This window comes from Molothrus ater, chromosome 1, assembly GCF_012460135.2.
Source record: "Molothrus ater isolate BHLD 08-10-18 breed brown headed cowbird chromosome 1, BPBGC_Mater_1.1, whole genome shotgun sequence".
NCBI lineage: Eukaryota > Metazoa > Chordata > Aves > Passeriformes > Icteridae > Molothrus > Molothrus ater.
The window spans coordinates 63,235,675-63,262,048 of record NC_050478.2 but is presented as its reverse complement, the minus strand read 5'-3'; the positions used below and the strand labels follow the sequence as shown (position 1 = coordinate 63,262,048).

General features: G+C 38.8%; 1 protein-coding gene across 1 annotated transcript in view; it reads left to right on the top strand.

Annotated features, from left to right (window-relative positions):
* Positions 1 to 979: 979 nt before the first annotated feature.
* The window catches only part of RNF182 (ring finger protein 182), a 36,085-nt gene continuing 10,690 nt past the window's right edge, over positions 980 to 26,374 (top strand). The window contains exons 1-2 of the mRNA XM_036378874.2: positions 980 to 1,139; positions 21,773 to 21,853. The gene's annotated coding sequence lies outside the window, so the exon portion shown is untranslated. The remainder of the gene's footprint in view (positions 1,140 to 21,772; positions 21,854 to 26,374) is intronic.

Here is a 26,374-nt window from a genome sequence, read left to right as displayed (position 1 = left end):
TGTCAACTTTACTACTATTGAGAGAATAAGAATGTTTCAGGCAGAGAAATTAGGAGAGGATAGATTCAACAAGCCTATACCGCTGAGCCTTCAGTGCAGGAGGAGGAAAGGAAGAAGAACAGAGGAAATGCCTCAGCTTTTGTCAGTCATGTCAAGCAGGGAAAAGGATGTGAAGATAGGCGTCCCTGACGCACCATAGGCTGTTGCTGTAGGAAAACATGCCACTCCCCAGACTCAGGATAACCCTAAATCTCAAACATGTCAGGACACAATGATATCCCCCACATACCGGCCTACTTCACCCTAATCCATTTTCAGCCTTTCCCTCCTCTTCCTTCCAATCACCCATGCTTCCCTTCCTGTTTGCAGCACACAGGACAAGTGCTTCAGCTCCTCAACCCTTAGGGCCTGCTGCATAACACTAAATGCTCTGCAGAAAAACCCCGTGGCACCCTTGGATCATGAGCTGCTGTCCAGAGGGGTCCCAGAAGCAAGTTCCCACACAAAAGCAATTCATCACCTGAGGATGTGGAGCTAAACCACTTTCACAAAATGAAAAACTGTTGTTAAAAATTTGGTACGGGCTTTGTGGGGTTTTTGTGGGACCAAACAAACTGCAAAGGCAGGAGGGCAGCAGTGAGAGTTCAGGTCAGCTCCCATGGTTATTTCGTGTCATGGGTGCTCCCTGGGTCCCTGGTGCCGTGGGATCCCTTCTCGGAGTGCGAATGTACATCTGCGTGTGTTTTGGGGACAAGTCTCCCAGAGGAGGCGGAGAGCCGGGACGGGGATGCTCTGAGCCGAGATACCACATCATAGTCCGAGGATGCAGCCGAGGTGAGGGCGGCGAGGCGCCCTCCCAACCTCCGGCCGGGCTGGGCGGTGCCGGGGGCCGGCTGCAGGCGGAGGAGGAGGAGGAAAAGGCCAGGATATTCCTGAATGAACGGCTCGCTCCTCACCCCTACACCTCCGCCCGGCTCCCGCCTCCCTCCCGCCACTCGCCGGTGTCTCTTCGAGGCGCAGCCAGTTTCTATAGCGACGGCGCCGAGCCGCGGCTCTTCCGAGTAGTAACAAAGCGGCCGCCCGCTGCCGCGCCGGGGCTGCGGGGGGAAGCGGCTGCCGCTGCCGAGGACACCCGACAGGTACGGAGCGAGGGGTGCCCGCCGCCCGCCCCCGGCCGGGCCGGGCCGGGCCGGGCGCTGCTGCCGCCGGGGGGCGGCCGCAGGAGGGACAGCGGCTCCCGCGGGTCCAGCGGCGGCCGCGGGGAAAGGGGGCGACATCCGTCCGTCTGTCCGTCCGTCCGTCCTTCCGCGCGCTCGCGCCTGTGTCAGCCGAGGGACAGCGGGGAGGACTGCGGGAGGGCTGCCGCAGGTGCGCCCCGGGTGCCCCTTCCCGCGGGCACCGGGACGGGGCTGCTCCCCTCGGGTACCCCCCGGCTGCCCCGGGTACCCCCCGGCTGCCCTCGGGTACCCCCCGGCTGCCCTCGGGTACCCCCCGGCTGCCGGGGAGGCGCCGGTACGGGCGGGCTCCGCGCCCCGGGTGGCAACCGGTGGGCTCGGCTCGCCCCTCTCCGCCGGGGACAGCGCTGCTCCTCGTCCTTACGGTTACCCCTTCATAGTAATACTGATAATTTCGCTGCTGTTGTTGTTGTTGTAAAAAATATGACCCCCCCCCCCCACCGGAAATTTGCGGGTTACAGAGTTTCGTTTCTTCAGGTTTATAAAGTAATGATGAATAGGGTAATAGGCTTAAAATGCGCTACTGAGTTTAAAAAAAAAAAAAAAAAAAAAACAAACCACACAAAAAAACCCCAACAAAACAACAAAGATGTAAAGGATTGGTGTTGTAGAGTAAACAAGACAATTACTGCTTGTTTTTAGGAGTAAGTGTACGGAAAGGTTTTAGGTAAAATGAGTGTAGCTTTCCGAGTCACAAGGCTAAGATGGTAGAGGTGACAAACCTTTGCTTGTCTTGGGCGGCCAAGGTTAGGCACGAATAAGCGTCTTCACCTCCTGAGATACGAATGTCAGACTGGATGGGAAGGTCATTAGCAGGTCATTAGCTTGAGCAATGCTTGTGGTGACTGTAATCAATAACATCCGAATGGTAGTGACTGTGGGAATAGACACGGGTTTCTGCAGAAGTTTAAAATTCAAAGGAACTTCCTGATGATGAAAGAAGGCTGACCCCGCATGATGAGGTCCTAGGGAGCAGTCGTTGTTCATTGCTGAGTGATTTAGGAAATAAACGAGATCGTGGACCAAAGCAAAATTGTGCTGTGACATGTATGCAGCCAGCAGCACGTTCAAGGTGGGAATCTTCCTGGCTGTGAACAAGGGTAAAAAGGGAAATAGTACATGAGATGAGGACACGGTGACTGAGGACATAGTTATTGAGTAGGTGGACAAGAACTGACATTTTAAGTAATATGTACTCTAAATATCAGATTATTTGAGATTGAAAACACTATACATAATGTAATATCAAATGCAGTATCAAACCTCAAAGGCTAAGAATTGACTGGAAGAAGTTTGAGAAGTGTATAAAAGAAATGCTGAGTGAAAAGTGGAGCTACCTGTACCATTAGGTAAATTATGTGAAAACAGTGGAAAGAGAAGATACAGTTCATCAGCAATCATGAATACAAGTAGAAAAGAAAATGGAGACAGACTTCTCTTGCAAGAGATGTATAAATAAAATGAAGTTTTAAATGTGTGTTGATCAAGTTTAAACTTTCCTCAATACAACATTTAAATCAGTATTATAATAATAATATGTGGACTGGAATTCTAGGGGTTTTCTTTTAGAAACATTAGTCACAAAAAAAAAGAGAAAAGAGTGGAATTTCTTAGATATGTGGATTGCAGTGGTTTCCCCAGTGTTTATAATTGGTTGTCCTTCTCTTCTTTCCACAGTGTCACAACAGTTGTTTTGCTGAGTTATAACCTTCTGAATGACCTCTGTTTTTCATGCAGCACTGGAAAGCAAACTCTTGAGTTCATAAAATGTGTAAAAATGTAGACCTCAGATTAGTTTAGCATGATGGAAAATAGCATTTCAAGTCCACACTGTGGACTACCTGAAATTGAATGCACTTGCAGGAAATAAAAGGTCAGCTGTATAATAAGGGCCTGGACACTTCTACCCCCATAACTGCATGGCAGAGAATGAGAAGCATCAGAACTCAATATCTTGCCTTAAAAGTGAAAGGGATAAGCAAAATATTTATGGTTTTGCTGCCTTGTGACATTTCAGTCCCAAAATTGTTCCTTGTGGAACAATTGCAAACTCCACTAGACAATGTTTATCAGTGGAAAAAATGTAGTAGTTGAGGCAGTACCAGGAAAGAATGCAGTAGTTCAGTACAGATAATACACCCCATAAAATAGCCTGACATGCATAAGGGCTTCTAGTGGTCAACAGTTCTAGCCATTAGATCACAGTCCCTCAGACTGTCATTTCACACCTTTCTGGTGCTCCTCAGTCTAGACTAGGTTTTTAGGAAGCCTGTTGTCAAATTTTCTTGAAAAGCATCATCTAAGGCTGTGCACTCTGTGCCTTGGTATAAGGCCACTGCAGGAGTCTGCTTGCCGCTATTCCTCTTGCTGTGTTCAGTCTTAATATTTTTATCTATATCCTAGTTTGATGACTTGCTGTTAAGTATTTTTTCTAGAGAGATGTACATGTGCTTGCTGTAGCCAGCAGCTCTTTCAAGTGTACAGGGAGACTTAGCACCTGCTGCCTGGAGGCTGTGATTTCAGTCCTCCCAGCAAGGTTGCTAAGGAGTACTAGGGATCCTTGGAGAGCAAAGCTCAGGAAATTCTCCTGTGGCCTTTGCACACATTAAGTGCTGAAGCAGTGCCTGTCCAATATAAACTACTGTTCTGACAGTAATATAGTATGACCAGATGTGTACCTTATGTATCACACTGTAACATAAGATAATTGTGACTTTCTAGTAAAAACAAAACATCTGCGAGTGTGAAAATGCTGTGATAAACTGCAAAGAGCTCAGGCCTCTTCAAAATGTACCTTAGGTTTAAAATTCATTTGCAAAGACAAATCAAGAAGTACAAGATGTGCAGTTTTTAACCTACTACAGCTCTACACTTTTTAAAACCAAATCCTTTTTAAAACACTTTTTAAAACAACATTCAAAATGTTGTTTCCCGCAGAGATGATGCAGCACAGCATTTTAAGCACAATAAATGCCATAATTCAACACACCTTTCCTTTTCCCATTTTATTTTTTCCAATGAGTGGATACTTCAGTAGAAGTTGAAATAACTCAGCAGCACTTTAAGTTTAGTCCAGATAGCATGAAAAGATGAGATGTTCTAGCATCTCTAAAGCATTCAGCAGAGACTTCAAATCCATTTAAGTTCTGTCTGATCTCTCTTGCCATTTCCAAGAAATTTAGCCAAAGTGTAACAAAGCTGTAGTTCTCTGAAAGACTCAGGTTCACAAATGTTTTGTATATATTGCATTTTGAAAATAACATCTATAAAGATTACCACCACTAGTGGTAGTTCAGAAATTGGAGAAAGGAATAGGGACAGACTGTCTTATCTCTTAGCTTTTCTACTGCAGCTTGGAATTGCCCAAGTTATTTGCAGAAAGGTGGCCTTGTAGAAAAGAAAGCAGTGTGACAATCTGGTTTTGAGAATAACTGTAAGGAAACCTGATGGTGTATGGGGCTGTAGTGAGAAGAAGGGGGTGGGGGCTGATGTGTAGCCCATGATGCAGACTTGGCCCTGGAGTCAACGGGCATGGTGGGAGGGTTACCTGGGACTGGTATGAAGAGTCAGGTTGAGACATGACTCGGACTGGGACAGGAAAATCTGGTGTTAGACTGTGTGCATCAATTCCTCCCAGCAGATGGCCCAGCTCAGGGCTGAAGGCTTCTTTTAGGCCCCCCTTTGTAAGCCTTTAAGGCTGTGTTGGCCATATCCACGGCAGAAGGTGTTGGTCAGAAAACCCAAACCTTTCCATAATAGTTTCAGGGCAGGTGTTGTTCCAGGCAGGGGAACTGATCTTGGCAGGCAGCACATGGCAAAGAAAGAAAACTCCCATTTCAGATGGATAGCCAGTCTGTACTCAGGCAGGAGATGTTCTCCTGTGAACAGAAAGAAAATATTCCCCCCTTGGTGACTCACAAACAGTGACCTGATCAGGCTCTGCTTGAAAAAGTATCTGACCTTGAAGCTTCTGCTGTGGAATAGCTTTATGTGAAAGTATGGCATGACCACTGAGGAGTTACAGTGCAGGTGTTTACCAAGAACTTGCAGATGCCATTTGCCTCCCAATACATAATAGGGAGACCTAGAGTATTTCCACAGAATACTTCCACAGAAATATTCTCTGTTAAAAACCAACATACTCAAAACTCAAGCTGATACTGGCTTTCCACTCTTTAAACAATTCCTACAAGTAATTCTCAAAAAAAGCTTTAAAGGCTTACCAGTGTTTCTACCAATATTGAAAATATTTAGTTTATTTGGCTAGAATTTTATGAATATCTTAAGCAGAAATTTTGAGTAGTGTTTGAATCACCAGGTGGAGTGTTGTATAACGTGTGTGTAATGAGGGCTTTTATCTTCCTGTATCTTTCAGTTCACTGAATTACACTTCTATGCTGTTAAAGTGGCAGCTAAATGAAAGTTAAAAAAATAAACTACTGTTTGATGCTAGGTTCAAATGGTACAATAAGTGAATTGCAGGGCCACAAATTATACAATGAGAATAAACCAAAAAAATCACTAAATAACTGCCGACTATACTGCAAACTCAGTGAAGCTTCCTGTGGAAGAAAATGATGAGTAATTTTATGACTAAAACTGTATTGTAAAATATATATTCAGTGGAATGCTGATGTTTTGTAATGCTCTAGTACTTGGATTTGCTTTCAGTATATTACAGATATTTTACTGTGTCCACTGAATCAAAGAGCACTTTTGTAGCTGATGCTTATTCCTGTAATCAAGTTGCCTCTCATTCTCTGACAAACTAAACAGCTTGAGCTCTTTTAAGCTTTCCCTTGAAGGAGATTTATTCAGCTCCTGAATATTTTTTTTGTGACTGTCTCACTGTTCCTGTGAGAAACTGTCCAAACTGCTCATAATCCTATAAAGATTGTGAACATTGTGACTGTGCAAAATACCTTAGTTTGACTCCCACCACTGCCAAAAAGGTATCTCAGCTGTGTTTCCCTCCCATGTTGCTAAATTCATGTTGCAAAGATCTCACACTCAGATCATTTGTCTCTGTGACTTCTCTATGTCTCTGCTCATTACAGGGGGGTTGGACTAGATGACCTTTAAAGGTACATTCCAACCAAAACTGTTCCAATCTATGATTCTGCATTCACAGTGTGAATTAGGTATGCAGTTTACCTGAATAGCCAAAGCTTTTTCTACAGTAATCTCATACACTAATAATGCAGCTAGCAAGTACTTAAATGTTAAAGAGAAGAGCTTTTTTTTTGTGTATTCATGCCTCATTTTATTTGTATCACTTGAGCAAAGTTGTTAGGTGGAAGTGCTCTCTGTGCTTTTCAAGATTCTAATGTATTTCTCCTTTCTTCTCTGGCATCACCACAGCAGACCTAAAGTTGTCTTTTCCTTCTAATGGGCCTCTGAGATAAGTCCCTGATGTTTGTGCTATTAAATTCAAGGTCAACACCTTGAATAACACTTGTTAAGTCAATGGAAATGAAATATTATCTTACTAGTCAGATCTATCTAAAAAGACTAAAAAGGGAGAGCATCTTGGGACAGTATTTACACTCAGGTTGATAGGCATTGGTACCTGCTCATTTCAAGATCAGTTAACAATGAAAAAATTAATTTTTGGCCCTCTCTGTGTTCTAAAAATTAGGAACAAGTATCTATCCAGTAATATAAAAACTGTCCTCTTTATATTGTAAGTTTGTCTTAGCCTGAAATATCAACCTTAATCTTAAAATGCCATGTCTTCCATAGGGCAAAGAGGGAACAGAAAGCATACCAACAATGAATCATCTGTTTTTGTTATCAGTCATTCAGACCCTTTGGTGATGGATGGGTGAATAGATAGAGCCTAGAGCTCTAAGCCAGCTTGGCAGCTGGCAGGTAAGTCCCTGGAAGCTCACCAAAATGCCTTCTGAAGCACCACACTTCTGGTTTAATTGTTGTATTTAGCAAAATCATAATCTAGAATATAAATTATCCTCTTAAGACAATAGGATCACACTTAACCATACATCTACTTTCAGTGGAACTTAAGCATACAGGGATTGTACATGTGCTCTGGTAGGGATCTGAAGAAGGATGCTTTTTTTTTTTGGATGGGGAAATAGAGAAATAGTTCTTACAAGACTTGGAAAGAGCAAGTCAGAACTGAAAACAAATGGTGTGCGGGTGATGTGAAGGTGAAGTAATAATACTACATATTGATAAATCCCACAAAAATCCCAAGTGAACCGAGTTTCCCGTAAATTTTGTGTTATTTGTTTCTTAAGGATTAATGAAACTTTCTTACATGACTGCTTTGCTCAACTATGCCACCTGACAGGCAAGTTAAAAGCATTTTGTTAGCCTAGAATAGAGAAGGCTATCAAAATAGAGATATCACTGGGTGCAGTGGTATCTCCCTTCCTTCTCCTGGTGTACCTCCCAAGGCAGCTTGTTCCAAAGTAGTGTGCTGTGCTAATGGCAGCATTTAAGAAGATTCTTTTTATGAATTTATTGTAAGATGGCCAACACATCTGCTTCATGTTGAAGTGTGGTTTTTAGACTCTAAGGACAGTTCTCTGTGTGTTCATCAGTGTAAATGTAAGGCTTCACTAATGCATATTGACACAGATTTATTAAAATATGAATTCTCATTGACTTTGGGACTGAGAGGAGGGAGGAATGGCAAAAAAAAAAACGCATAGAAAGAAACTTTCTGGGGTGGCTCATTTAGAGTGCAGTTTTGGTATTCAGGTATGGCTATGAATAGATTGAACAGCCTTCTGAACTTTATGCCCTTTTAAAAATTAAGTGGCCTATCTATTTTCTGTTTCAGTAAAGTAAAATTATTCATGAAGAGAAATGTCAGTTGTACCAGTCTTATAATTAATTTTCAGTTTTAATAACATTAACAGGATGCTTCACTCACTGTTTGTCATTTTACAAATAGCTGATATAGTGCATGTGTGTGTATTTGAAATTCTGTAGATATCTTGAGAGGGTAACAGCTTTTCTCTAGTTCTAGAACATGCACACACACGTGCATGCACACACATTTATACATGGTACCTTCTCAAGACAGACAGAGTATTTTAAATTATGCATATATATGGACATGTATATTTATATTTGCCAGACAGACCAAGGGTATAAATTGACATCATAGATACAGGTGTGGAAATTTTCTGCATCCAGTGATGCAGATTACTTTACAAACACGTTCATCCCTGTAACCTTTTGTTTGCCTTTTGCTCAAAGAAGAGAAACAATTTCACACAGTATGATCAGTAAAGTGCAACTGTGGACATAATTCTGTGCAGGTGTCCAAACCAGAATTATCTATCCATTCACTGTAAAATAGGAACTTGTAATAAACAATCCTGCTGCATACTTGATGCCTCCTCCTTTTTACTGTTTTACTCTGCATTTCTTTCACTAGCTGTGTTATATCCTATGCTTAGCTTTTTCCCTCTTTTATTCTGCTTACAGTCTTGTCTGTCTGTGTGCAAAAAAGCCAGCCTCATTGAAACAGATTTTTTTTTAAGAGTTAAAGATCTTGTTTTTTAAAAGAGTTAAGATCTCTTTTTAAAGAGGTTTTTTTGTTTCAAAGAGTTACCCTGTGTGTTTTATTTTGCTGCTCACGCATTAGCTATGTCAACTGAAGCACAGATAAAGAGTAAAAAGAGGCATGAAATAAAGCTATGAGAAATAGTAAATACTGGGAAATAAAAAATATACAATGATCAGCACGTGGCTGTCTGTATTGAAAAGTGAAGCTCATATCACTCCATTGCTGCTGGTCCAGAGCTCCTTTGATCATGTTTGAAGAGTTGCTTTTGTCTGGGAATGTTTGGAGGGTTGATATGGGTCGATATCAACAAACACTTGCTTTTATGTTTGTATATTCATAAAATTTAAAATTCAAATGCATATGTCTGTGTTATAGCAATGCACATAGCTGATGGATTAGGCTCATTATTTGCTGTTAAAATATTAGCAATAACTTTTGTGAACAAGACACAGTAACACAGATTTTACTGTGCAAAATATAGTGCCTAAACAGACGACAGTGCAACAAGTAGGGTATGTCAGAAAATTCCAAAGAAGGAGATAATAGTATTTGGCATCAGTTTTGAGTCTCAATGGATTGGAGTGGTTTGATGTGTTTTGCGGGGGTTTTTGTTTGTTTTGGCTTGTGCTTTTTTATGGTGGGGAAGATGGATGATAGGGGTCTTCCAGGAAGAAATATTAATTACAAGTGGAATTTCTGCACTGGCATGTGTATGAGAAGAAATTTCTTCTCTGGCAGTATGCCTGTTAAAATACCTAATTTTGCACTACCAGACACACTGCAATGCTTGTATCAAATTTTCTAGAGAATACACTGAAGGCGTGCAGAGCTCTTAGACAATGGGCAAAGCCTGAAAAAAAAATCAAACTGAACCCATATATTGCAAGACATTATTGTTCTGAGAGAAGAAACAAATCTTGGGAAGGCAATTTCATCAGCATTCATAGCACTAAGCAGTGGCCCAGTTCCTGTGCTGCCAGCTCCAGAACTGACGTCATCTGTCCACCATGACATACTGGACCAGTCAGACTGGCACACAAATACTGAGCAGCTGCCTCACACACATCCAGTTGCATATCTCTAGCAAAAGAAAGACTCTAGTCAGAGATATGAATGGTTATTCATCCATTTGCAAAAAGAAATGCAGTGTGCTAGGCAGCAAACAGCAAGCATCATACATTCACTGATGAGCAAAGTGATAATGGGGAAACCACAGGGAATTATGTTGAAAGGAAGTGGGTAAATATTGGGGGTCTGTTCAGCTCAACCCACTAGTTCCAGGGAGGACACTTAACAAAGCTCACATCTTGTATACAGCTCCAGATGTCCATGAAACTTGGTTAATTTTATTTTCTCTGTTTTTTTCTGTCTGCTGCAAGTCTGAGAGAAAGGGAACTGAGTCCTAGATCTCTGCTCTGCCTCTCCAGAGTGCCAGCTGCACTGGAAAGACTGAAGTTAAGTTGTTGTGTTCCTGCAGCTGGCTTTTAGGCACTGGGATATGACAAGGAAGATATGCACAGGTCACACCAATTTTTGGGTTTCTTTCAGTTACACTGGAACCAAAAAGGGCCATTGTTAAGGAATAGACAGTATAGAAACTTATTTGATCCCCTGCCTAGACTGTGCGAATTAGCTAAATGGTGAATATCTCACATTGTGCTATCATTATTGTTCATCATTGTGACAGGATGGAAAGAGCAAACATAATAATTAATACTCAGCATTGTGATAATGCCATTGTGCCCCAGCTTTAAATTGTTTAAACAAAGCTTCTCTTTTATTTTAGTAACTCCCTGATAATTCTGTTAAATCTTTCTTTTCTTCAGTCTTGAATCAACTTTTCAATAGAGACATCTTGTATTTAAGTGGGCTTAAAGGCAGGGAATGTCTGTGTTTGTATGTGTGTGTCACTCCCTTTCAAGTAGAGGACAGCTATGACTGAATTACTTTCTTCAAATATCAGATAAAATTATCCAGCTAAACATTATTGTACACATGCATATTGTATATGTACAATATATTGTATATTTGTAGATTAAAGCATTAATCTATTAACATAATGTTTAAAGAAATATATTGAGCTATTTTTCATGGAATCATAGAATGTTTTGGTTTGGAGGGGAATACAGAGATCATCTAGTTTCAACCCTCATGCCGAGGTCAGGGACATTGTCCACTAGACCAGGTTGTTCAAAGCCCTATCCAACCTGGCCTCGGATTTCCACTTTCTTTCTTTTTTTTCCACTTCTTTTTTTTTGTATTTTGCATTTTCAGAAATGCAGTGTTTTATTCCAGTTGAACAACAATCACTAGCAACAATATTCTATCTGATGTGGTTTCTTTTAATGAAGAGATACTAGTGCTCATTTTCAATGTGAAAATTACAATTTCAGCTTTTATCTATGCATTTTCTTGAATAGATAATAATAGATTAATGAGTGTAGAAGCACAGTGAGTAAAACAACACACTTTCTCCTTTTTAACACTTGCTGGAAAATGCACTGTGTGTTAGACCTGCTTTTGAAAATCAGAACAATCAAAGACGATATATATTATAAAGAAAAATACTTGGAAATGTGAATGTTCCTGTTAAAATGTATACATATAAATTTTATCTTTATTTGATAGTGCAGTTCATGGGTGGTTGAAATAAAACTACATTCCTCACTGAGAGTCACTGCCTGGGGGCTTTGTGAACCCTCCAGCATGGGGAGGGTTCATAATGCTCAAATGGACAAGGCCCTTCAGACCTGTCTCTGCTTTTGTTGAGAAGTGTAGTGGGCACCTTGGTGAGAATGGGATTGAAGGGGTGTAGAAGCCCCAAAGTGACCATGAGAGAAGGACGGTGAGTATGGCACCCAGATGAGGTCATGGAGATAACAGCGCACATCTAAGTGACCTTCCAAGGACACCCACTTCAGGAGACAGTGAGTAAAGCCCGATGACTCACAGAAGTGGGTGGGAAGAATAGATTGTTTGCTGTTGTCTGAAGACAACAGAAATGCACATCCAGCAGCAGCATGTGTTTGCCAACATAAAAATGAGGATGAGGCATGTCCTCTTCACCACGTCACTCCATTATCAATGGTATCATTGGTACCATTGTATCTCCATTATCAATGCTGAACAGACTTTTGGTTACCTGTGTCTGGGTGCTCTGTGAGTGCGTGGTTTGGTGTGTGATCAGCACCCTCCCATTCCTTAAGATTTCACACTGAGCTCTTCTAAGTTCTTGCTACACAGTACTGCAATATTGTCTTCTGGACTTTTCAGGATGTGAGGTTCAAACCAGATGATTTCCAGAGGTTCCTTCCAATGTAAATTGTTCTGTAGTTCTGTCACTTGAAAGCAGTAGTATGTTCCATGAACTTCACTGCACAGGACATAAGATTAGTATAATATAGGTTTATGGTAATTTCTTAAATATTACACTTTTATCTTCATTGGTTTGAGCTACCCATGCTTTGTTTTTTAAAAATGGTTTTAAGTAACCTAGGTACAAAAAAAAAAAAGGCATTTCTGAGGATAAAATTAGTTTTAAATAATCTTGCACTAGAAAAAATTTCATTCGGTGTATCTTTCTGATCAGAAGGCTGTAAACCTCTGAACTTCAGGGACTTGGGATTGAAGTGCCATCTCAGTTGTTGGCTGAGACAGGATCAATCACAAACAATGAGGATTATGTATCCACTTAAAAAAAAATACAGTGCCCAGACTGAACTGTGCAATTTGCAGACCTCATCTTGTCACATTCTTTATGGTGCTAAGCTGATTGTATGAGGCTGGAGCCACAAGTAATCTCTCTCATTCAGCTCTGCTGCAATGTTGTTGGACATACAGAATGAAGGCTTGTTACTCAAAATCAGGCACATCTGTCAGCTCTAGCACAGGCCAGGAGTTGTGCTTTTGGTTTGCTACTTGTCTGACAAAATACAGTTTCTTTAAAAACACTGAAGGATCTTCTGTGAACCCCACCAGCCTTTACCCTTAGTAGAATTCTCTGTAAATGAATTCTCTGTAAATGAAATTTCTCATGGTTGTGGTCTGACAATTCAAGGATGTACAACTAAATAAAACAGCTTTCTCCTGAACTTTGCTATTTCACTGTAGCTATTTTAGTGGTATTTTCAGTATCAAAATGAGTGCTACAGTTTGATCCCAAATACCTTTGTGTTCTATCAGTCTATTACTATTTATCCCCATTCATTCTCATCAGTGTGGTGGGCAGCAAAAGGTATATTTCATTACTCCATTTCTTTTCATATTCAGATTACTACCAAATTTTTGTATCATCTATTCTCGTATAACACACATTTTCCTCACCTCCCACCACTCTCTGTGCCTTAAAACTTTTAAAATTTGATTCCTGTCGCTTGTTACATACACCTTGTAACCTACACTTGCCTAGCTGACTAAACACTTCCATTGCTTCCCTTCCCCCCTAACCCCCTTGTGCCTTTTCTTGGCCATTTTCCTAAAGTGTATAATTCTGGTTTTTTTAAATCCCCCCCCCCCCCAAATTCACCTTGTGTATCAAACTTGGTTTTATTCCACTCAGTCCTTCTCCCCCTGTACATGCTTCCAGATGTGTTTCCTTAGCATGCTAATTTAGAAAGCTTTTTCCTAAATTTTCTTCGCTTGCACTTAGCCCTCTCTGTCCACTCCCTACAGCAAAGTCTCTCCAAGTCATCATACTGCTAATCTCTTTTCTCTGATTCACAACTCTCCTCTGTAAGGATCCCAAGACTTTCAGGTAATAATCTTAAAAATTGTATTCTGTGATCCGTTGCATTCAGGCAACAAAAGTAACACAGTGGAATTGAGCCCAGTGGCTTTGCACAAGTATAAGAGAGAAAAGATCGTGAGCATTTACTTTGAAGGTCATTTTTTGCTCCATTTAGGTCTTGTGCTTAATGATACGGTTATTAAGGTGTTGCTGTAAGATGCCTTATAGGTTTTAAAGACTAATGTGCAGTGCTTTAGTTAATTTCTCTTGAGTAGTTGAGTTAAAATCTTACTGTGTGAAATGGTTAAGGATTGCTATGGATGGTGAGTGGGATCTCCAGTTCTTTCATAACCACTGATGTAACAAGCCAGTGGTTCCACCTGGTGTGTTGACAGAATATGAGACACATCTGAGGCTGCAGTGTCTCCTTTGGATGTGATGCTGAGTCTGTGTGAGTGTATCAAATACTTCATTCACATAATGTTCAATCAGTAAGTCCTTCAGACTTGATATCCTGCCAATGGGACTGCCACAATTCATGTATTCATAAACAGTGTCCTTGAGATCTTGTCTGCTCCTTTCTGCATAACCCAGTGTATTAAAAGAACTTTATCTTTTTGGGGAAGGGAACGGTATCCTGTGGTTTTTATGAATGACTAGATGCCATCATAGTTGTTTACTGATGATGTTCCCTGGTTGGAGTTATATATTATGAAGCACAAGTTGTTTCCAAGATTTAATAATGTGACAATTAAATTTATTTTCTTTTTCAGTAGCAGAGCCAAGGAAAAATTGATGGTTGTTTGTGTCAGTTTTCTAGTCAATTCAGTATGACTTTTGCCTTAGCAGGGATTACAGATTTAGGAACTGAATAAATGAGGCAGTAACAAATATTAGAAACATCAAAAAGGTATCCTGTGAAATAGCAATTAAGAAAAGCATATAGTAGTAGTTTAATTCTTCCAGCTTTGTCCTTGTTACCGAATAAATAAGCATTTTGCCTGAGAAAGGCCCTGCATGTGCATCCTAAGAAAATGTTTGCATCCAAGATTTAATTCCTGCTGTCATTTTACAAGGTAAACTCCGTGACAAGTTTTGACAAACAAATCCCTCAAGTAAAGTTTTTCTTAGCACATCTTTAGACCTACAGGCTACCATAAGGAAAGCAAGAGGAAAACTACTTTTTATCTCAAACAAGGGATTTTTAAGAGAAGCCAATGTGATTTGTTGACATTAATGTAAGCATTGCAACTTGTTTGGTTGAATCACTCTTGATTTACACAAGAGATTTTTTGTCTAATGAATTATCCGTATGCTGTGTTGCCATTTTTCTTGCCAAAAGACTTGTGACCACACTGACAAAAAAGGAGAGAATGCTTTTATTGCTGTAGGATACCATAAATGCATGTGTGAAAATGCATTTTGATTTTACAGAATCAAAATCCATTTTGATTTTACAGAATTTTACAGCTTTTGATTTTACAGAATTCACTGGGATCCTTGAAAGCTAGAGATTTGAGCATAGACAGTATGATATACTATCATCTTTTGCTGTGGACAAGGAATGCTTTATTAATAAAACAAAATGGGCACTAGGGCTGCCTAGTGAATCTACTTAACATAAAATTCACTATTGAAGCAGCTGCTTCTCCCCTAATCCACCTCTGTCTTATGCTATATCCACATATCAGTGTTCTGTGAAGCTCACTCAGAAGCCAGAGTGTCTGGGAGAAACTCAGAAAAATAATTTTCATTATTTTCTCCCTGTTTTTCAGGGAGAAAAATAATAAAAATTAAGTTCCTCAAACCTTCTACTGTAAGTCTTGTCACTTCATATACACAAGGTGTTTATGTGCAGGAAAAAACTTTGGAAGGTATCTGTGTGGAAGAGCACTGACAGACATTGTGTGAATAGCAACATTTGCATAAACTTTTTAGTAAGTAGAGATGAAAGTCTCAATTTTCCATGGTTACTGATCCTCAGATATCCAGTTCAAACAGACATATCTGAGAATGAAAGGTACAACTTTTGCTGTCCTTTAGGGTATCTCCTATCACATTTCAAAATGCAGTTTTCTGTAGCTTAACACTCTATGGTGATGGCTTACAGATAGGCAAGATAAATTGGCACAGGTTGTAGACAAAGCTCAGCATATTAGCACAGGATGATAGTTGTGGGAAATGGTACATGAGGCTGGCTGATTCTCCTACAAGCCAGATTAATTTAACTCATCCAGAAGTGCGTGTTATTATGGCTAGCTTGGTTCCACTTTGAATCCCTCTCAGTTATATCAACTCTGCGCTGCAGTTTAAAGTGTAGATGTACTCACTGTTGCAAAATGTATCCACCACAATTACTGAGAAATGCTCCTCGGGGTGCACTTTCTTTGGGTGCACTTTCTGAAAGAGTCCTCCAGAAGCACGGAAGGACAAATATGAGCTCAGAAGCTCTCAAGTAATATTGCAATCATTTGACTCTGGAGCAGAATTGGATTTTAATCAATTTCACGGAGAATTCTTTCTGTCAAGAAACCAAGCCCAAGGAGAAAAGTCTATTTTAACTTGCTGCAAATTATGTGGTTGGTGTTTGCAGAGATGTGAAAAAGATTCACAGTGGATGCTGCTTTTTGCACAGATTACTAGGGCAATAGTTGTTAACTTTCATAAACTTTGGTTTAGTAGGCTAACAAACAGCAGTGTGCTATCCTGGTGCTTCAAACATAAATAAAGGATAATGCTTCTTAGCTTTTGACTAGATAATACATATATATAGGATTTTTTTCCTAGATCTTCAGTCTTTGCAGATTATATGCATTCAGCATGCCGGAAATGAAAAACAGTGAAATATGTGTTATCCCCTAATGTCTAGTTAATTGGTTCACTTCCTAGCATATCTTTCTAGTATCACTTTTTGGAAAAGAAACTTACACAGTGGAACATTCAGAAGCCTTATATTCACTTGCTTAAGTGAAAGCAGAGCAGAGGAGATTCATTATTTAAAATAGTTTAAAGAAAGCTGTCATTTAAAACATCTGGTGTTTTAAAATGTTCCTGGTTATGTTTCTATCAAAAAAATATTTTCTTACTTAGTGGAAGGCAAGAAATGTTTTTCATTTCCTACTTTACTCCATAAGTCTTAGCCAAGCTGCTCATTTGTGATATAGAAAACCTGATATCCTTGGGAATACTTGCTGAAGAGCTGCTGTGATGATGTTGGGATTTTTATTATACTAAGTGACATTCATAACCTGTTAGTGTTCTTTTTGCTAGTCTTGAAGTACATGTTGCAAAACACTTAAAACTAAAATCCCCATTGACTATTACCAGTTAAAAAAATACCAATACCTGGTCTCAGTTATTAATTTACACAAAATTAAATTTATGGGTTAATAGGAAAGTGTAAGGGCTCTCTGTGGACTGTGTTGCTTTTTAAACCTTTAGAATCCCATTTTAGGTACCTTCTCTCTGTTTTGTGTGTTGGTTGGGGTTTGGTTTTTTAAATTATTTTAATATACAATCTGAATATGTCTTGATTACTTCCAAAATTTCTGAAGCGATGCTTTCCTCTCATGCACTTTGTATTTTGAATATGCTCGACTGGCAGACTTCAAACATTCATTTCGTTTAACCTTTCAACCACTGTAGTTGCAAATGACATCAAAATGCTGTAGCTCTGCTCAAAAGAAAAGACAGTTTCATACCCTTCATTGAGTTTGTGAGACTTAACCAGTGTAACTCTTTTGAATGATGGAAAATTAGTAAAGTCCAGGCTGCCCTTGTCCCAGAATAGAATTATGCAGCTCTTTCTGAAGCACATTTCCTAAGTGCAGATTTTCTGATTTTTTGCAGGTTCTTATTGATCCGATTTAGACCTGATTGGATTATCTGCTGCTGTGGCAGTATATTTCTATCACAAACACATGGGAGGGAGATACACTGCATTCTTAACTGGATTCTGATACATCTTATGAATAAATTGCAGCTTCTTTCTGCTCCTCTTATACAGCCCAAAGGGCACTGTATGTAGAGTCTCAGCCCATAAGGGTTCTGTCCTTTGCTTGAAATATTCCATCTAGTAGCACTTCAACTCTGTCACTGACAGTTCAGAATGAGTAAAAAAAATAGCACATTTCCCTGCTAAATAACACGTTAAAGCTGAACAATTCATATCAGTCCCCCAGAAGTTTAATTACTTTATAAGCATTAATCTGAGCTAAGCAAGTCTCATCAGCAGAACACTCCAGCGATTCTGACATTGGTGATGAAGCAATTTATGGAGCTCTGACACTCCCAGATCATCCCCAGTAGTTACAAAGATACTACCAGACTAGTACTTAAAGCTGCTCTTGTTTCACATGATTCCTGTATTCCTTAAAGTAATAGAATAAAAGCTCTGCCTGTCATTTGACACAAATTAATTTCCCTCCTCCCATCTGCTTTCTCAGTGCCTGCAATTTTATTTCGCATACCTGTGTCTAGAATGGTGGGTGTGCATGCAGTAACTGGTTTTTTGCATATTGTGTACAAATCAGGCCAAATGGAATTTTTCTACAAGCCTGTTGTAAAAGGGCAGTACATGTTGCTGTCAAAGTTAATGTCTCCCTGCTGACACTTGTCTGTTAGGATTGTTCATTTCCCAGGAACGCTGTTGAAGACATACAACTTTACTGCATGTCAACCAGATCTACTAATAATTGTGCTTTTTATAGCATCTGAGGGGTTCGTGTTTGCTCTTTTTTAAATACATCAATAAGATTTTTTTAAAAATTCTTAGTTGCATTGAAATTCTAGTGATGATAATGATGTTATAAGAATAATAATAGTAGATATAAGAATGTTGATTGAGGAGAGGTTATATGCCAACTTTGCTGTATTGCTAAAATAAGAATAATCTTTATCCCAGAAATAAGTATTTTTAGGTGCATGCTTTAGGGGAACTAAATGAAATATTAAAATTACACTTTACTTGATCCAGGTTAGAATGTTGCTTCCTCAGACCCCTCACTTTTCAAGCTATTGGGGCTATTTGCAGCATCAGCTGGATCAGACTTTAGTTGCCAGTGTTTCAAACAGGACACATTGGTAGAAGACTAGGTCTAAAAATGTTGTTTGTAAGTGGAAATCTGTATTGGATTTGGATTATTTTGATGTAGAGTTTTCAATATTCTTGTGACTGAAGGAACTGCAGTTGTTTTTTACCATTTCCTTTCTGAACAAGATCAAATGCAAGTTCTGAGCAGTAGTTAAAGCAGAAAACCTTGTTACCAAATTTATGTAAAGACATAAAATCCAGTATCAGTGCTGCCCTGTATAATGTCCACCCTTTTTATTCCTGTTTGCGCTATCAACATAAAATAGACAATATAGTAAAATCTTTGTATATAGTCATATCAAAAATACCTGAAACAGAATATACAAAGTTAAACATCCTTGTATTAGGTGGATTTTTCTTAAGGACAATAGAAAAAACAAGAAGTACAACTTCTTTTCTAGCCTATTCTGCAGTTGTTTTCAGTTCCATTAGGACAAAGCTAATGCCACGCTTACTTTCTATTAAATCTTATTTTGAAGGTTAATTGGAACTTACTGTAATGCATTAAAATTGTTCCCCTGTGTGCAGAGGAATTTCTCACTGAATGATGTAATCAAGATAAATTTTCTGTCATTTTGCCTCACCTGGTCTCTCCCAAATTATATAACAGAATATATGACCAAAGAGAGAGAATTCTGTTATATTTTGGGGATGTTACATTTTGAGTATGTTACTTAATATCTTCTATTAGGAGTAATGTTTATTTGAAAAGCAGAAGTTATTTTCTTGCCTTTCTGGACCGATTTTAATTACTTACATTCAAGCACACAGTAGCATACTCAAGCAAGAGCAAAGATGTAAAATTCTATGGTGCTCTCATCATGTGTTCTGAAACCTAATACAAAATCATATTGGCTTTTAATAGTGTCTAATATAAAGATAAATGCTAGACATATCTGTAGGCCAAATGATTAAATATTTATGCCTAAATTAAGCAATACTTGGAAGCTTTTTATTTATTTATAATTTTGTATCTTTTCAAGTCATATTCTAGAACCAATGTCCTACAGTCTGTTCAGCTCTCAGAAGAGCTCCTAAAGGGCACAAGCACTAAAGCAGAGATGCAGAACTCTATTTTATTTGATAAAGCTACCAAAACCCACCCCTACTACAAAAGAGGAGAATGTCTAACCTTTCCCTGAAATAGTAGTAAGGTCATGAGTTCTGCTGTGAAGTTTATATTAACTGGAGTAGATTGCTTACTGATTTCAGAGTCCTAAAGGAAAAGCCAGTGGCAGTGAGAAAACTGCAAGAGAAAATGCCTAAACAGCCCATTAAGCAGGTTGTGAAAGAATTCAAAACAATTTAAAAGGAATAATTCTATTTAATTCACATATTTCCAAAATTAAATGTTACCATTTTAGATACAAATTTCAAGCCATCTCTTTTAACTTATTGATTTAATCTAATTAAGTCAGTTTAAATCAAGACAGCTAATAGAAGCTCAGATGCTTTGTCCTTTATTAGTTTTATTCCTAAACAGCTACAAAGCAACCCACAACCATATGTCACATTGAGTAGTCACTCGGCATATTACTACATAAATAGCTCATGAATTCTATATGAGGGAAAATTTCTTCTTAAGAAATATTGGAGGAGGTTTCGGTTTTGCCTACAAACCTAAATAATAAAACATTTTTTTCTACACCACAGTTGCAGGATCCATTTAAATACTGTAGTAGCCTGTAGCTAGAAAGTAAGTAATTGAGAATAGTAGGGTTTCAATAAGGGATTTGCTGTATATTCATACCATTTTCCACTACTACCTGACACATAATGTGAGTTATTGGAATAACAAAAAAGTATTGCAAATTATGTTGTTAATAGAAATGGAGTTGATGATATTGAATACGTACAGGCAAAGGAGGTAAAAAGTACCCTAAGAGCCTGTGTCAAACACTGAATTAAGTGAACCTTGTTACATTAAAATCTCCCTGATTACTTAACAGGATGGGGGGGAAAGAATAATAATTTTTAAGAAAGACTGTTTATTTTTTCTTTTAGCATGAGATGGCACATTAATATTACATGACTTCCCATACTAAATAATTAGAGACCCATGAATTCCAATTCAAATATGAAAAGTTATAATTTCAAGTGTTTTGCATTTTTGTGACATTGTAGAGGATTGAGAGAGATCAAGCAAAGACTCTAAACATTGTAACAAACTTCTGTTAAGAATGTTTCTCTTTTATATTAGTCTCAGCAGTTAATAATACACAACTTTTTTGCTGTATATGTTGTGGGGTTTCTCTTTCAAGCATAGTTATTGGAGGAATAACCTCATTACCTATGCTGTTGGAAACTAAGCTTTTGTGAAAAGAATGGAGGCATTTTTCATAGCAGTTTAGAGAGCTGACCATAAGCCAAGCATGGATCAGTACATCACATTCTGTAACTCCTGTGCACATTCTCTCATTGATTGGAGTTGACAGGGAAATGCCCATTGTTAAAACCCATCCAGTGTTAGCAGAAATGTGGCATGAAACAGGTTGAACATGTGATAGCTGCTGGCACTTTGAACGTTGTCTATTCAAATGTAAGATTAGTAAAGCAGTTTGGGGTGGGGTTTTTTGCATTGTGCTTAGCACAAGCTGGAAAAATCTAGTGCGATGGTCATTTCCTGCTGAGTCAGAATGCAGCAAAGCTTCTCCATGCAACATGAATGCCGTGGCCCACAGAAGATGGTTACTTTCTGGTCTGTGCTGGAGAAGAGACTGCACTGTCTTTGGAAAAGTAGAAACTATCAAAGAGCTTCTGTGACATTTGTGGATGAGGAAAGTATTTCAATATGTTTTTACAACTCTTCTTTCAGAGCACAGTTTATCTCTTCAGATGCTCTGCCTTTAGATTGGGTTTTTTTTTTTAGTGAATTGCTAACATTTGTGAATATGTGGTTGCTAGAAGAGATAGCACTTCAGAGTGTTTAGCACATAATATTGAAAGAGGCTTAAAATCAACAACAGATCTGTAAAGATAACTGGATTATGTTACAGAAATAATTTTAGTAAATGAGATTTACCCAATATATTTCTCTAAACAGAAATCTCAACATATGGCTGTTTCTATCCAAACTAGAGAAGTTGGACTCCTTCCTCTCTTTCAGAGAAAATAGACTGAAAAGTCTCCCAGCTGTATTCCTGCTCTACTAATTTTGTTTCCCTCCTTTCTACCAGTTTTTGCCCATGTGGAGAAGAAAAGGCATTTCTTGTATTCCCCGCAAGTGAACCTTTCCAAGGAGTTCTTTTTCATGGAAAGTAAGTTTCTCTATATTTATTTATCTATATTTTTTCCTTCTCTTCTTTCCTAAATATGCTCAGCTTGTATTTAAAAGCAACTTTTAAAACCATTGAAAATATCACATGTTGAGTAGGTCCTAGATGATGGATGATGTCTTATGGAAGTTGCTGAGCTAATATATTCATTTTAGGTTATGTGTGAAATACTGGCAAATTCCCTTCACAGAAAAAAAAAGTGTGAGAGATGAATGATAAAGCATTGGTTTGATGAACTGGGCAAAGATGATCTTCCATTAGGGAAGAGAGGCACAAGTATCCCATCTACTTTGCCCTGTCAGCATGACTGAGCTCCAATATTGAGAGCTTCATCTACAAGTAATGGCTTCTGGCCTCTCATAAGAACACTTTGTCTACACAGTGTTTGATAGATGAGTGCAAAGAAGGACCATATCATGTTGCACAGCCCATTCACCTTTCTTTCCATGTCTGGAAGAAAGTCTGGCCATGTGTGGGGTCATACACAAGAGCTTGCTGTTACTGATTCAGTCTGGTCCTGTGGGTCACGTCCTCTCGCCCACAAGGGGAGTTATTCCCCCTGATTCTGGGTCTGCCCTCCAGCAGTCACATGGAGCACTGTATAGCCTGCTTGTGTCTTCTACCATGCAGAAGATGCCTCTCTGTCTTCAGCTTTTCTCCCTTTTTAGTAAAAGTTTCAAGCAGAGGAGTTCATAACGTACAGGATGGGTGGCACAGGGATGGAAAGAGAGGGAGTCAGAGCTCAAGCAGCAACAGGAATGATGGATTCACTCCTGCAGTGCTTAGTCAGGACTCTTACAAAAGGCAAGTGCTTGTCACAGGATAACAGATGTGCTTGTTCTTGAATAAACTGCAGAGGATACTGTCATCATTGGGCATGTCTAGTAGTTTATAGTGGTGTCTAGTAGTTTATATTTTGTTCAGAAAGCTGCTGTGTGCTACATAATACTCAGAGGAATAAAATGTTCTGCAATTGCATTGTGTTGACCCCATCAGATAGATTCTGTGGAAGGCTAGCAGAAGGACTGTAGGTTTTGTAAAAATTAATTCATATGTTAAATGAAAGAATTATTATCTAGGAGAGCTGTTCGTCTACTGTAAACAATTGCCAGTCTGATTCTTTATTCACTAAGAGATAAAGCTTTTCAAACACATCACATAGAGTGAGTTCAGGATAGCAAAACACTGAATCATAGAATAATTTGTTTTAGAAAGAATCTCCAGGAAAATCCAGTTCCTTTTGCTCAAAGCAGGGCTCAGTTCCAAGGCAGAGTGGCTTGACCAGAGTTGTATCCAGTCAAGGATATCTGTAAGGTTGCAGATTTCATTTACACCTGTCTTGACACGTGTTCAGTGTTTGAATAACTTGTGTACTATTTTTTTCTCTAATCTGTAATTGAAATTTCCCTAGTTATAACTTGTGTCTTGGTATCAAACAAGCAGATGAGACAAGTCTAGGTTCAGGTGAAAAGCTGGACATAAGAAGCAGTTTAAAATCATGACAAATACCAGAATTAATAAAAATACACACAGTGCTTTAAAATTAGACATGGGGCTTCATGTTGATCTCCAGTGACTACAAATTTCCTACTTGATGTGAAAGAGGTTAGATTTATCATGACTGCCCCTGGATTTCAAGGTCAGAAAGAACATGCAGGTTGCAGCTCAATATTCAAAATAGCCCAAATATTAATGGAGCTCATAATAGTGACATGCCTTCTTTTGGCATCATAAAAAAAAAGTGTCTCAAAGAGGATGATAAAACTTGATCATACAGACACTATCTCTTTTTCCATGCATCATATTGCTTTTAACACTCAATAAGTAGAAGTATGTGAATTGTGACATTTTTGGTGAGGGAGCGGATTCAGAGGGGCAGTAGTTAACCCCTTCCTTTCTTTAATTCCTTATCCTGCCTGCTTCCAGTAAATACTCACCTGGGAAGCATGCAAAAGACCAGATAGAAAATCTTTGATATAGAGCAGAATTTGCTTGAAGGAGTAGCTGGCCATATTTCTCAAGAAATGCCTTCATTTTCTCAAGAAATAGGAATTATTTGAAGCCAAATTTCTTTAAAAGCCTCAGTTTCCATGTAATTTTAATAAGTCTCTGATTAGAGAACTTTTTAGTGTATGTGATGTATATAATAGTAGGGCAGCATTAATTAAACCCAAAAAGGTGGCAGCTCCCAGGAGAGAAAAACAAAGATCAGGAAAGTGGATATTGAGAAGGAAAAATTTCCATAAGAAATCAGGAAAGCAAAACCGAGAGAGGAAGCATTAAAACCCCCATAGAGCTGAAAGGGTAAAAAATGCATGAAAAGCATTAATAGGAACTAAGGATTAAATTTTAATTTTCAAAATAACGAATAAGCAATATTCATACTAAAACACATAAGGAGAAATCCAACATCTAAAGTTAGCTGAAGGAAAAACAATCAATAATGTTTTATTACAGACAGACATTTTTTTAGAGACTCCGTGTAGTGAGAAAGACGATGAAAGTCGCTCTTTCTTGTACAGTACATTATATTAAAAAAAGAGTTCGAAAAAATTGTAGAAGAGCTCATGACACAAACTACAATAGGAGGATCACCGTGCTCTGGAAATTGAGCTAATGATCCCAGTTTAGCAACTGGGACATTGCTAGTCCCAGAGACTTGTTATTCCTTGTATTATTGTCAAAAATTAGCACTTAAAGGTGGTAAAATCAGGAAAACACATTCAGCTTGAAACCTGTTTCAAGGAGAGGTGATCCATGTCCAAATAGAATTGGTTGGAAAGGGGACTGGGTTTGTGAAAAGACAATAGGAAATATTAATTAGAAGGATAAACACTAAAATATCAAGGTCTTTTGAGTTAGAAGTTTTGCAAGAAAGGTCATAATTTTCCATGAGAAGGAGACACATATATTAGAAGATTTTTGGTTAATCAGGAATCTAGTTTTATGTTGTAGGACAACGTTTGCCAGCAGATCATTAACAGTACCTTGTTAGCAACCCTGATTCCCCACAGGTACAGAATGTAAATGATACCCAAGATGTGAAAGTCCAAAACCATCTCTTTTTTGTTTGGCTTCTTAATTTTACAGCAGTTCTTTGCCTTCCTGTAGGCTGGCATTTCACTTTTTTTGGTCCATTTTGTGGTTTGTTCATCCTTTGGAAAGTTAGCATCTCATGACATTTATATCTACCTAAAAGTCATCTAGAAGATGATATTTGGAATGAAATAAAAGAAGTAGTAGAAATTAATAAGTTAGCACACAGTGTAACAGAAAATAAATGATAAATTGTAAGTTCTGTAAAAGATGTCCTTTTCGTGTCATAGAAGATGTCTAGCTTGTACACTTTGAAAATTGTGGATGGTCTAATGTTTGTTTTGCCTGATGCAACATGCCACAAATATATCCACAGTACAAATAATAAAAACAACAGTAAGGCAGAGATGAAAACCTTTAGAGAACTAAAGACAAAAATTGGCAGACACAGGAAAGGAGTTATTGAAGCAATTGAATGGGAAAGGGGCCATATCTGTAACAATTTTTAGAGAAATATGTATTTTTTTTCACTATGTTGTCATGTTTTTTTTCATTACTGCATTGTCTGGTGTTTACATCTTTGTTTTAAAATCTTGGAGGTGAGTTTTACAAATTATGTCACTTATATCCACCTCTCTCATATCTCTCCATCTTCTGCTGGATATACAAAAATGGAAAATACTTAAAGCCCAGTAAGAACAAGAGGCTCATGAAAGAGACTTCACTGATGGTTGGCAGGTAAAATGTATTGACAGAAGGAGCACATTGCTTAAAAGAGTTGCTTCCTGCCTCAAAAAAAAAAAATCAAAAAAAGCTGAGAGGCCTCAGGAACAAAATGTAAACATTGATTATCTGTTGCTGTGAAGTGCAACAGGAGGATCTTTGATTGGTTCATGTTGATTGTTTTTAATTAATCGCCAGTCACAGCCCAGCTGGCTCAAACAGAGAGTCCAAGACAGCTGCCTTTGTTATCATTCCTCCCTATTCTATTCTTAGCTGGCCTTCTGAGGAAATCCTTTCTTCTATTCTTTTAGTATAGTTTTAATGTAATATATATCATAAAATAATAAATCAAGCCTTCTGAAACATGGAGTCAGATCCTCGTCTCTTCCCTCATCCAAAAACCCCTGTGAACATTGTCACAAAAACCTGCAAAATGCAGTTCTGCCTTCGTTTCTTTGAGCAAGCATGTGCCAGAATCTGGATGAAGTTTTTGTCTTCTGGCAGATAAGACTGGTTTTGTAAATGCTGGTGATTATTAATCCCCAGAGCACATACTCCAGGTTAATGCCTTGTTTGTGATACATGCACTGTTTCCTGAAGTCATGTTAGAAAATATGACGTTTGTTTAAGTGAGGCAGATGTGTCTGGTGGCAAAACTGCTGCACAGAATGGCAGTGCAGCAGTGCAAGCATGCCACAGACCTCTCCTTAGCTGAGGTGTCAAACAGCTGTCACAGCCATGACA